Here is an 11141-nt window from a genome sequence, read left to right as displayed (position 1 = left end):
TTGGTCATGATTATTACTATAATTTTTACAATTATTTTATGAACTTAAATTAATCATTTTATAAACTACTATATCTTGAACTGATATAATTTGATCAAAATAACATGAGGGTACAATCCGATAATAAAAAGGCAAATTTACTGTCTTGCAAAGTTGGACTACATCTGATAAGGATCCATGTATTTTATGATCCATCTCTCAAAAAATTACCCATTGATGATGCTTGATCTAACTATTTTTGTGATGCTATTTTCAATTTCTCAACATAAAATAAAAGATAATAAAAGATCCAACTAACAAAATTGAATCTAAACAAGAATTAACGGAAGATTAGGAATAGAAAGCATGTGTATAATGATAAGATAAAAGAGTTATGACCATAGAACCTTGACCAAAAGAATGGAAACAAGCTTAGGCAACTTTCAATAGCTCTATCACTACTTGGCTCCACTACTCAATGGATACACCCCATTGATGCATACCTCTACTTGAGTCAATCAAAGATGGAAACAAGCAATTTTCAAGGAAGGAATTGGATACAATCCTCAAAGAGGAAACTCTGTTGGTTAGAAACTTTAATTCAGCAAAATCCAGGAAAAGAAATGACATCAAAAGGTATTTATACTAAGGGTCCAAAAATAGCAATTTGGCCCACAAAATCTAAGTATCGGACAATTCACCCGGTCAGGTGAATTGCGGGTGCAAACACCCGGTCGAGTGTTCTTTTCGAGTTCCCCGCCTTTCTCTGCGCGGCTTTAGTAAATCATCCATAACTCTCTCCACCAGACTCCGATCGAGGCGTGCAAGGTACCCACGCGAAGCTCTTTCGAGGAGGAAGACATTGGTGGCACTTTCAGAGCATTTGGACGCCATCTCGATAGGTGGAATACTTATTGAATCCAGCTGCATGTGCAAATTTTGACTTACGGCTTCCTCCTTCACCGGCTGGCCTTCATTTTTCAGCACAATCTTCACCGGCGGCTCCTCCGTCTTCATAGGCCCCTCCCATGTGGCTTTTTGAATGAACATGGCAAGTCCTTCTTGAAGCCACCTCGTCATGGCCCTCGTTGTGGGTCCGCCACGTGAGTTCGTATCAACATCTGAAGTTTGAATGCCAAATTATCGGGCGTCATCTCATCTTTACTAGCAATTCTGTCCTAACCTTGTTAATTCACTTTCATTGTCTATTATTCATTGTTAGCAATAGTCACCGCATCATCTCTTCAATCTGGCGCTAGCTGCAACCTTCATCAATCACCCCTATGCATGATATCACGAGCTTTGGTTCCAACATCTATTATTCTGTGGATATAATGTGTGGATATATCGATACCAAAATAATGTTTTGAGTGCTTCTATTTGCTTGTACCCTTATTGAGTTATTTTCCATATCCATGAGAGTAAAGAATTTTTTTATTTACCGTCAACTTAGTCTGAAATTTATTTCCCGCAACTTTTTAATATGGACAATAAAATCATCAACTTTCCTGATTGTGCGAATTTTCGAACCTGATCTGATCCAACTATTTTCCGGCGAAATAAAACGGTGTAGCTAATATATCTGCGTGTGTGCGTTGGACTTCAGCTAAAACGACGTCATTTTTGAAGCTCAACATATTGCCGTTTTATATATTAGAAAACAAAAACGTCAGTTCTTACAAAACACCAAATGCTTCCATTTTAATGGCCGCATAGGAGAATTACATCAAAAAATTTTAATCTAAAAATGCTTCCATTTTAATCTAAAACACCAAATGCTTCCATTTTAATCTAAAAATGCCTTCGGATCTTTGAAAATCATACTCGACTATACAATTGCTCCGCAAACACGCACCTCAACTCCGCCCACCATCGCCATCATGTCCATGAATAATAAACATAAGTTCATATATATGATCCAATATGCCACGTCAATTTAAATTATGGTTGGAAAATTGGTCCTGTGATTTCTAATGGAAGACTTATATATTAAATAAATTTGCTAACGAATTTATTTTGATTATTATAGAATTAAAATAATAAACATGAATTCTACAGTTAGATAAGTTATCGTTTTGATTTTCAAAGAATCAGTAATTGCTTGCGCTTCTCCACATGGCGACCTTAAAACTCAACCACATGAAGCGGTATGTTCCCGAACTCAATATATGTTTTTTGTGAGGAAAACACTAATCATACATCAAGGACTTGATCTAGAAATGAGACGGTAGTCGAATATGTGTGTTGGGGGAGGGGGATTGAAATTCCTCATGTTGGGAGCTTGGGTTTCGAAAATTCTGACTATGATAAAAAGAATCAATTTTGTCGATTATAAAATTAATTGACCTCGTGTCAAAACAATTGATTGCATGCACGGGAAGGGCCGATAAGGGCATCCGCATCGCTGGCGATGCTGTCTCGGTCTTATATCGACGAGACAACATCGAGAGGGCGATGCGGGATGCTCTCTCCGGCAGGACGAGACGTCTCGATCGTGGCAGCGTCCGGGCGGCCTCGAGGGGGACTCAGGGGGCGTCGGAATTATGACGTCATAATTCATTTTTTAAATAAAATCAATTTTTCAAAAAATTTAAAAAACAGGTAATATGACCGTTAAACAGTAATTTTAAAATTTTTAAATTTTTTTTTATTCTATAAATACTCTTCATTCTCCATTTTACACACAAACAAAATCTATTATTTTTCACCTTCTCTTTCCTTCTCTCCAATCACCATAAAATCATTCCTTTATTTTTTTTCCCCCAAAATTTAATCCATTATGGACCCATTTGACAAATTGTCGAATAATGGAAGAATCGCTAGAAGAAGATGGGCGTAGGGAGGAGGAAGCCGCCGCCTCTCAAGGCGCCCCCGATTTACATCCGTAAAGGGAGGAACGCCGCAAGGTTGAACGTGATTACTTCGCCGAACCGGTATGGGGAGATATCTACTTTCTCGCTTTTCGTATGTCACGCCTATTTTTGCATATCCGCGAATACATTGGCGGGACGGGAAGAGTATTCAGAGAAGGGTTCGGCGATGTTGGCCGTCCCTAGCCAACGACGCCCCAAATGTTTTCGGCCCGACCCGTGGGCCTACTGGACAAACGGCGGTTTCGTTCGCGAATACACGTCGAAGAATCGGGAGACTTTGTTTGTTGAACTTCGCAAGGCGTCCGGGCAGCCTTCACAAACCCCAATTCGAAGACCCCACCCAGATTGCCCGTTTTTTTTCCAACTTCACGAAAAAGTACGGATTCCCGGGATGCTGGGAGTGTCGATTGCATGCATTGGCGATGGAAGAATTGCCATGTGGCATTGAGGGTCATACGGGAGGCGCCACAAAGGTACCCTTGGGTTTAATCGAGGCGTCGCCGTACGGTATGGATTTGGCATGTGTATTTGGGTCCCTGCTTTTGAACAACGACGTCAACGTGCTCAACAATTCGACCTCTTCCGAACTCAATGATATAAGCGTCGGCCATCAACTTCATCGCTAACAATCGCGAGTGTAAAATGGATCTATCTTGCCCACCCGGGATCTATCCAAGTGGCCAAACCCTTTATGAAGACGTTCAACGGGAAAAAGCGAGTCGCTTTGCCGAAGCGAAAGGTGGCTCGCAAGGATGTGGAGAGAGCGTTCGGGGTTTCAAGCTCGATTCAACATTATCAAAGCTCGGGTCGGCAGGGGGTTTATGGAGAATATGGTCGACATCATGTATCGTGCATAATCTTGCACAACATGATTGTCGGAACCAGATGAGGCGGGAAATTGGTTCGACCACACGAAACTCCGGGAAGCTCAACGCAAGTAGTCCCTCGAAGGGAGTGCATCCGTCTTTGCAAGTGGTTTGTCTATTCGGGCAGGACACGTGATTTCCCACGCACGCCCAACTCAAGAGGATCTAATGGAGCGCGTTTGGGCAAATTTGGCCCAATTTTTTAGATGATCGTCACTGAGAACTCTTTTTTTACGCTTCTTGCCTCCATTTTTTATTTGAATTTAAGTATGCAATTTGTAATTTCTAGTTTTCTAAATTATGTCTTTTTTATTTTTTTAGGTATTTAAATTGTAATTTTATTTTATTTAATGAAGTGTGTTTTTATTAATTGAATTTGTTGGAAATAAAAATAAAAAATGAAATTGAATGAATAGTTAAAGGATGAGATGGAGGGATGTATGCTGTCTCTTAGTTAAAAGATGAGCTAAAAAGTACGATGGGGCCCATGAATAGTGAAGAGATGAGACAGTTAAGAGACGGATAAGAGAGCGGGGATGCGGATGGCTAAATACTCTCTCCGTTTTTTAAAAATAGCAACTCTTTCCTTTTTAGTCCGTTATTCAAACTTTTATTTTAGGAAATCTTTCTCTGTCATCATCGATTTATTTATCACTATACCCTAGACTTAACAACTTAAAGTGGACCCATGATCCATTTAACATTAATTCTATTATTTTTTTATATCCCTCTTTCTTCCTTTCCAATTTTCTCCCTCTTTCTCTTACTTTACCAAATTTGCATTAAAACCTGTGTCGTTTCAAATGTCCATATTTTTAAAAAATGGAGAGAGTAACATAAAAGAATTAAATGCTAATATGTGATTTATCTTGTTAGTTGAACATATCATTGAGGATTTTCAGAAAATGATCCAAGCTCTCCGTGATGTCTCGTACTCTCTTGCATATCTTCCCGAACTCTTTATTTGATATTTGTATAGACAACTTATTTGATCCGTCCGCTATTATTTGACTTAAGTAGACTCCATTCGGATTATATGGGTTATAAGATGGCATTCGGTTCTTATGACTAATAATCGTGAGATTGTTCATCTAAGATTAAGTTGTGTGATTATTTTAGTTGGAGGAGGTTATGTAATTATCGTAAGCTATCCGTCAAGATTAAATTGTAGGGTTCAACTCAGTAACCAAGCTGATTTCATATTTAATTATAAAATTTAATTTTGGCAAACGAACCTAAGTATATGAATTTGTTCAAAACAATTGTTGTTCATGTGTTGGAAGTCGGATACCAATACCAGCCACGTCCTTGGTTTGCCAGAGCGTACTCTGTTTTTATTGCGACTTAATAAATTCATAAAAGTAAAGTAGATTGCTACTGCGGAACTACAATTGTTTAAAATAATGTTAGGTAGTTTTCAGTCAATTTTTTATTTAATAGTTCAGCATCAATAAAAGTTTTAGTAGAATTCTAGAAGGGACAAATTTCCACATTGTAGTTAAATTTATATTTATTTCATCTTAAATTGGTCAAAATTTCTACTAGATGCGTAGTGCGGTATGGGAGTTATGAATAATACTATGTGTATCACCACTTGAAAATTAAATTTGACTTTGTATATATAGTCTTTATATAATTTATGACTTTGTATTATTGTATTTATAGTCTTTATATAATTTATGACGTGAAATACAATTTAATTGATAAAATATATTTTGTTTTTTTATTAAATTAAAAATAAATTATATTTACTTTATTCCTTTTACTTTATTATTTTTTCACTCATCTTACAAATAAAGCTATACTACTTCCTGCATCCCATAAATTAGCGCAATTTTCATTTTTCGATCTTTTCATAAAAGTATGAGCAGTTTTATTTATGGAAAGTTGTGCCATTTCATTCTTTATATCGTGATTTATTAGCAATTTGTATATATATGGCCACTAGTGCAACTCATTAAATACTATTAATTTGTTTTATAGCGTAGGCTTTTCTTGTGACGTGATTCGAAAAAATGTGTTAAGTGAGTTAATAAATGAAGAATAAAGTAAGAGGAGTAAGAGGAGAGAATAAAGTAAAAGAGAATAAAGTAAGTGAAAAAAATATGTTAACTTTTCTAAATAGAGAAATGAGCTCTGCTAACATGGAGCGTATCGAATGACAAAATGAGCTTTCTTAAAGAATGGGGGGAATAGTAATAATAATATATGTCTCATCAAGCTAAATTCTTTTCTATAACCTTTACTGTTATTAATTACTATATTTTTCAAATATCCATATTTTATTGAAGGAGTATAATTATGCGTCAAAATAAAAAATATTTCCTTATCTACGAAAGGAGAACAAGACTACTGATTAAAGTTCAGTATAAGGGTGTGTTTGGTTCGGTCTTTACCATTTCTCAAGAAAAAGGTGGAGGTTGGTTTGAAAAGTTCTTTTCTTGAGTAATCGTTTCTTGTACAATTTTTTGATTTGTCAATTAAGTATGCCCCAATTGTGTTTTCTATGTTTGGTTTGTCATATTGTCATATTCATAGTAAGAAAATTTCCACCTGTCCATCAATTTTTAAATCACAAGCTTAGCCACATAAAAGATGTTGCTCCCATTGCTCCCAATCCGAGAACCAGATGCTTGAACCCCTAGCTAGCGGGTATCTGCTATGCTCCGGCTCCGGCGGTGCTGTCTTCACCAAGCGAGCAGGTGGTGAAGTTGGCGGAAGGTTGTCGACGGGTCACGGAGGCCATCTGCGTCGCGGCGACCTGCCGGTGTTGGTCGGTTTTTTCCTTTAAAACCCACTCGGTCGGCCGATAGGAGGGTTATCCGACGTTCTCTGGGGACGACGGGGGGGTTTTCCGTAAAATTGGGGAATTTTCCCGCTGCTGATTAAAAAAAAATCGGGTTTTTCCTACTAATTGTCCGGCCTTGGGTTTTTCCCCGGGACCTTCTAAATATGATGAAGTTTTTAGGTATTTGCTACCGTCTTCGTCGGAGAGCTTGTAGAAAACGTGAAGGGGGGCTTAAGAAAGTTTATTGCGTAAAAGGGAAATTTGGGGTTTTGGGGATAAAAAGGAGGATTATATTAGTAAATGCTGAGTATTTAATTGTTTTTGAAAATGATGAGTTATGGTATCAGGGTTTTGGGAAGAATTGCTAATGGCGAAAATTGCATTTTTTGGCGGGCCTTGGGCCTTTTACTCCGGGCCCTTCAAAAAAATATATTTCAAACCAAACTATGTTGTAATTGTCCGATTTCACTTTTCGAAATATAATGTGACCACTCTTAAGTCTTTGAAAGTACTAGTATGTAATTATATCATTCCCAAATTTTACAAAATTGGGCCCGAGCAATTATGGGGGTTTTGCATCACATAATAAAATTAAAACATTTTCTGGGAAATCAGAATTAGAAAAGGGGTAAATCCCCCCTTTTAAAAGTCCTAAAAGCTCCATGGGGGGCCTTCCTCTTTCCCTAAAATTTTTAATTTGGGAGTAAAATAAAAAAATTGAGAAAAAAGTAATTGAAATAATATAATGGATAGTAAGATTAAAATTTTAAAAGGGAAAAAGAATTTAAACTGCTGGTATTGGTATGAGATACGAAAAAAAAAAATTAAACCCTTTTTTGGAGTGAGCATATATTACGGGAATATATAATATCTCAATTGACGTCATCATTTTCCTTTTAATTTATCTTAATTAAAAATTTTTTTTCATATTCAGAGTAAAAAACACTTTTTTTATTGGGTGATATATGCAATTTGAGCTTATGTTTATATTATTAATTGATAATAACTGGTCTATAACATTATTTACTCATAAGCAATTTCATTACATAGTTTAATTTGGAAATATTAAATTTTCATCTATATACATATCAAATAATTATAATTAGTTATAATTACATTGAGTTGATGACTAATTTATTTGTTAGAAGCAAATAATTAATGTATAGCTAATTTTAATAGTTAATTTAGCCTCTTTAAATGACATATTTGGGTTCACTAAGTTGATGAATTCAAGTATATTCTCCACAAAAGCGATGTTGGCCTTGGTAGTAAATTAAGCGAAGATGGTAGTATTCATTCTGTCATTCAAGTAAAATGTTTATTTTACTCACGAGCAAAATTAGACACATGAGCAATGATCAATTTATAAATACGTAACATTGAAAAGCTATAGGGTATTGTTCATTTTATTGGATTAAAATAATAATAACAATATGTCAATATTATTATTAATTTTTATTATAAGATAAGTTAATTTGATTAATTGTGGATTCTAATCTTGAAAAATGGAATAATTACATCGCACCCAATCACTTAATTGCCTATATTTTTGCCCCATATAATATCGACTTTATTAGCTAAAGCATACGTTTGGAAGATTTTATTTCTCTTTCATTTAATAGGTAGGGATTAAGCATTATGATATGACTTTTTTCCTTCACTTACAATATCTTAAAACGAGTTAGGGAAATATGGAAAATTACTATACAGATTTTTAAAAAAATTATACAGTATAAAATAAGTGGAAATTAAAATATAAAATTAGAAACACATAAAAATTTCCGGAAATAAAACTTTACTGGTTGGAAAAAATAATAAAAAATTGATATTTTCGTGGCGGTTGAAAAAGTTCAGCTGGTGTAACAACCGCGTAATTGATGGGATAAAGCGAGGGTATTTTGGGGAACTCATTAAAGACCATTGAAAACGCGTCCCTCGCGTGGACGTGGCGCGTGTGGCTGTGATCACAAGCCCACTCCCAATCGGCGACACCCCCCCAACCAGAATGGTTTTTCCCGCCACGTCGGATGCCACCCAGACCCCCCTTTTTAAAGCCCCCAAAAGCGCCTGCCCTTTCTATTCGTAGCAGTTTTCCATCACATTAAACCATCCCCTTTTATTTCTCCCCACACACTCTGCGTGCTCTACACCGGCGATCGTTTCCCCCCCGCCTCCCCGGGAAAATTTTGATTCCGCCTTCTGATGATCGGTTCCCAGGCTGCCGGAGAACTGACGTCGGGGGAGCCCCTTTTTTCTCCTCTTCTGATTTTGATTGTTGAGGTTCGGCCGTAATTAAAAACCCTAAGCAAAAGCGAACTTTTTTTTTTTTTAGGTAGCAGTTTTTATAAGTCATTCCATCTTTTTGTCTCCGGTGTATATCGATGAAAATTTAAAACATCATAGATTTTTTGCCAAATTCTCGGTTGTTATTTGATTTAATTTGGTCTATGAGTTTTTAGATCCTGTTTTTTGGAAGATCGTCTAATTTTCGTCTTTATCACCGACTGTTTTTTTTAGATCGGTTTGTTTTAGTGTGTGATTGGTGATCGTGTTCCCGTAAATTTTTTTTTTTTTTTCATCTAGAATGCCTGGAAAATTAGGACTTATCTAGAAATTGAAGTTTTTTAACGTTGACTAGAATCTGTACGCGGAGAAATGGAGCCGAAAACTAGCGGCGTGGAAATTGTATAATTTTTTATGGACCCTGGGAAAATTTCCCCTGAAAATTCAACCGATTGTTTTAACGAGGCGGAGGGCCGACGGCGAAATTTAGGCGGGGGGCGAACCCAAAATTTAGGTCGAGATTGGGGCCAAGGGCTGAGCGGGCCCGAGCTCCGGGGGGAAAAACCGGCCGGGGCCGCTAGTCGCTGGAAAAAAACGGATTGGAGGAGTTTGAGCCTAGCTCTGTTTTCCTTGGGAAAATGGTCCAGTTTTATGGGGAAAACAACGAGAAGCAGCAGCAAGGGGGGGGAAAAAGATGCATTTGCTTAAATGGAAACTGCACTGACAGCTCCGATGAAACCAAGATCATTCAGTTCGTTTCCTCCCTCTTGTGATACACTGGGTACCCCTCTCTTCTATCTCTTCAATTTTGCAATGTGATTTTGTGGTCAATAATTTGACAGTGTTGTTGATGTTCTGTCGTCTTGTCCGGATATGTTATCTGATGCATTTTGCGGAAAATTCCGATTGTTTAAACAGAGTTTGGTCCCCTGTATCTGCGTATCCGAAAGGAATTTACTAGCTGACACTGCGAAAATCGTCGAACGACACAAGATCAACAAGCGCAAAGACGGATTCTGCAGAAAACTCGTTGCAGATGATCTAACTGCCCTTGGATACGAACCTTAAATCTGCAAATCGAAATGGGAAAAACCCCCTTCTTTCCTCGCTGGTAAAACAAAACACCTTTTAATCCTTTCCAAAATCGCCCTTGTTAATCATGTCAAAATCACAAGTCTTTTTCCCAACAGGAGAATACGAGCGTGGACGTGTTGATTGGAGGAAAGACTGATCATCGACATCGATTTCAGATCGGAGTTCGCCATCGCAAGGCCAACCAAAGCACAAACTAGTCCTCCAAGCACTACCCAGCATTTTCATTGGTAAACCCGACCGCCTGGAGAAGATCATCGGAATTGTATCCGATGCTGCAAAGCAGAGCCTCAAGAAGAAAGGCATGCCGGTCCCTCCATGGCGGAAGGCTGACTACATCAAATCCAAATGGCTCTCGCCCTTCACCGAACCGGGCCGTCGCCCTTTCGAAAGTAGAGGCGTCGGAGGTGATTCGAGGGGGAAAGCCATCAACCCTGATGAAGGTGAAGGTGACTCTCTCTTTGCTTTCTTAACAGTAACAGTAACAGTAACAGTAACAGTAACAGTAACAGTAACAGTAACAGCGGCAGCTTATCTGATGCCAAATGAAAAAATGGGACTGCCCCAGATTAGGCCTAAAAGTGTTAAAAAGGTGTGAAGATCGTGCCCGGTTTAGCTTCAGTAATTGATAATAAACCGTAAAAAAAATTTTTGGTCCTTTTTTTGGTCTTATCTTGTAATCCCCCCCTTTTTATGTAAGGGTACTATTTGTAAAATCTAGACTATTACTCTAAAAATTATCAATAAAAAATGGGCACATTGAGTTTTTAATACTGATATTGTAGCATCTAACTATTACTCTACTAGTACTATCAATAAATAAATGGCAGGTAGTACTTTGTGTCATTGATTTTCATTTTTTTAAAAATTTTTGATAGACTTTTTTTTTAAATATTTTTTTCCCTGGGTTAAAATTTTCTTTTGGGAAAACGAATTTTTTTTGAAAGTGATCTAAAAAAATGTCGACAAATATTAAAAAAATTATTAAAATTGGTAAATGCTAAATTGATGAAATTTATACATATAGGGGTAGAAATTTTTTTAAAGACTAATATACCCTTGTATTAAATATAGTATGTTTTAAAGTATGTATTGTCCCCAAAAATTTTTTTGACTTTTTTTGAACATCATTTGTTATTTTTTTTTTTATTTCCGCCCCTTATTTTTTCTTTACTTTTTTTTTTCGTTAGTTATGTGAGTGTATTTATTTCTAATTTTTTTTCCTAGAAAAGATTATATTATAAGTTTTTTTTTCTTATT

The 11141-nt window shown here is 36.8% G+C and overlaps 1 pseudogene; it reads left to right on the top strand.

Moving 5' to 3' along the window:
- The first annotated feature begins 2808 nt into the window (after nt 1-2808).
- LOC125198129 lies at nt 2809-10479 on the top strand (annotated as a pseudogene).
- The last annotated feature ends 662 nt before the right edge of the window (nt 10480-11141 follow it).

The sequence above is a fragment of the Salvia hispanica genome, unplaced genomic scaffold, assembly GCF_023119035.1.
Source record: "Salvia hispanica cultivar TCC Black 2014 unplaced genomic scaffold, UniMelb_Shisp_WGS_1.0 HiC_scaffold_1223, whole genome shotgun sequence".
NCBI classification, from domain to species: Eukaryota; Viridiplantae; Streptophyta; class Magnoliopsida; order Lamiales; family Lamiaceae; genus Salvia; species Salvia hispanica.
This window is presented reverse-complemented; position numbering and strand designations above follow the sequence as displayed.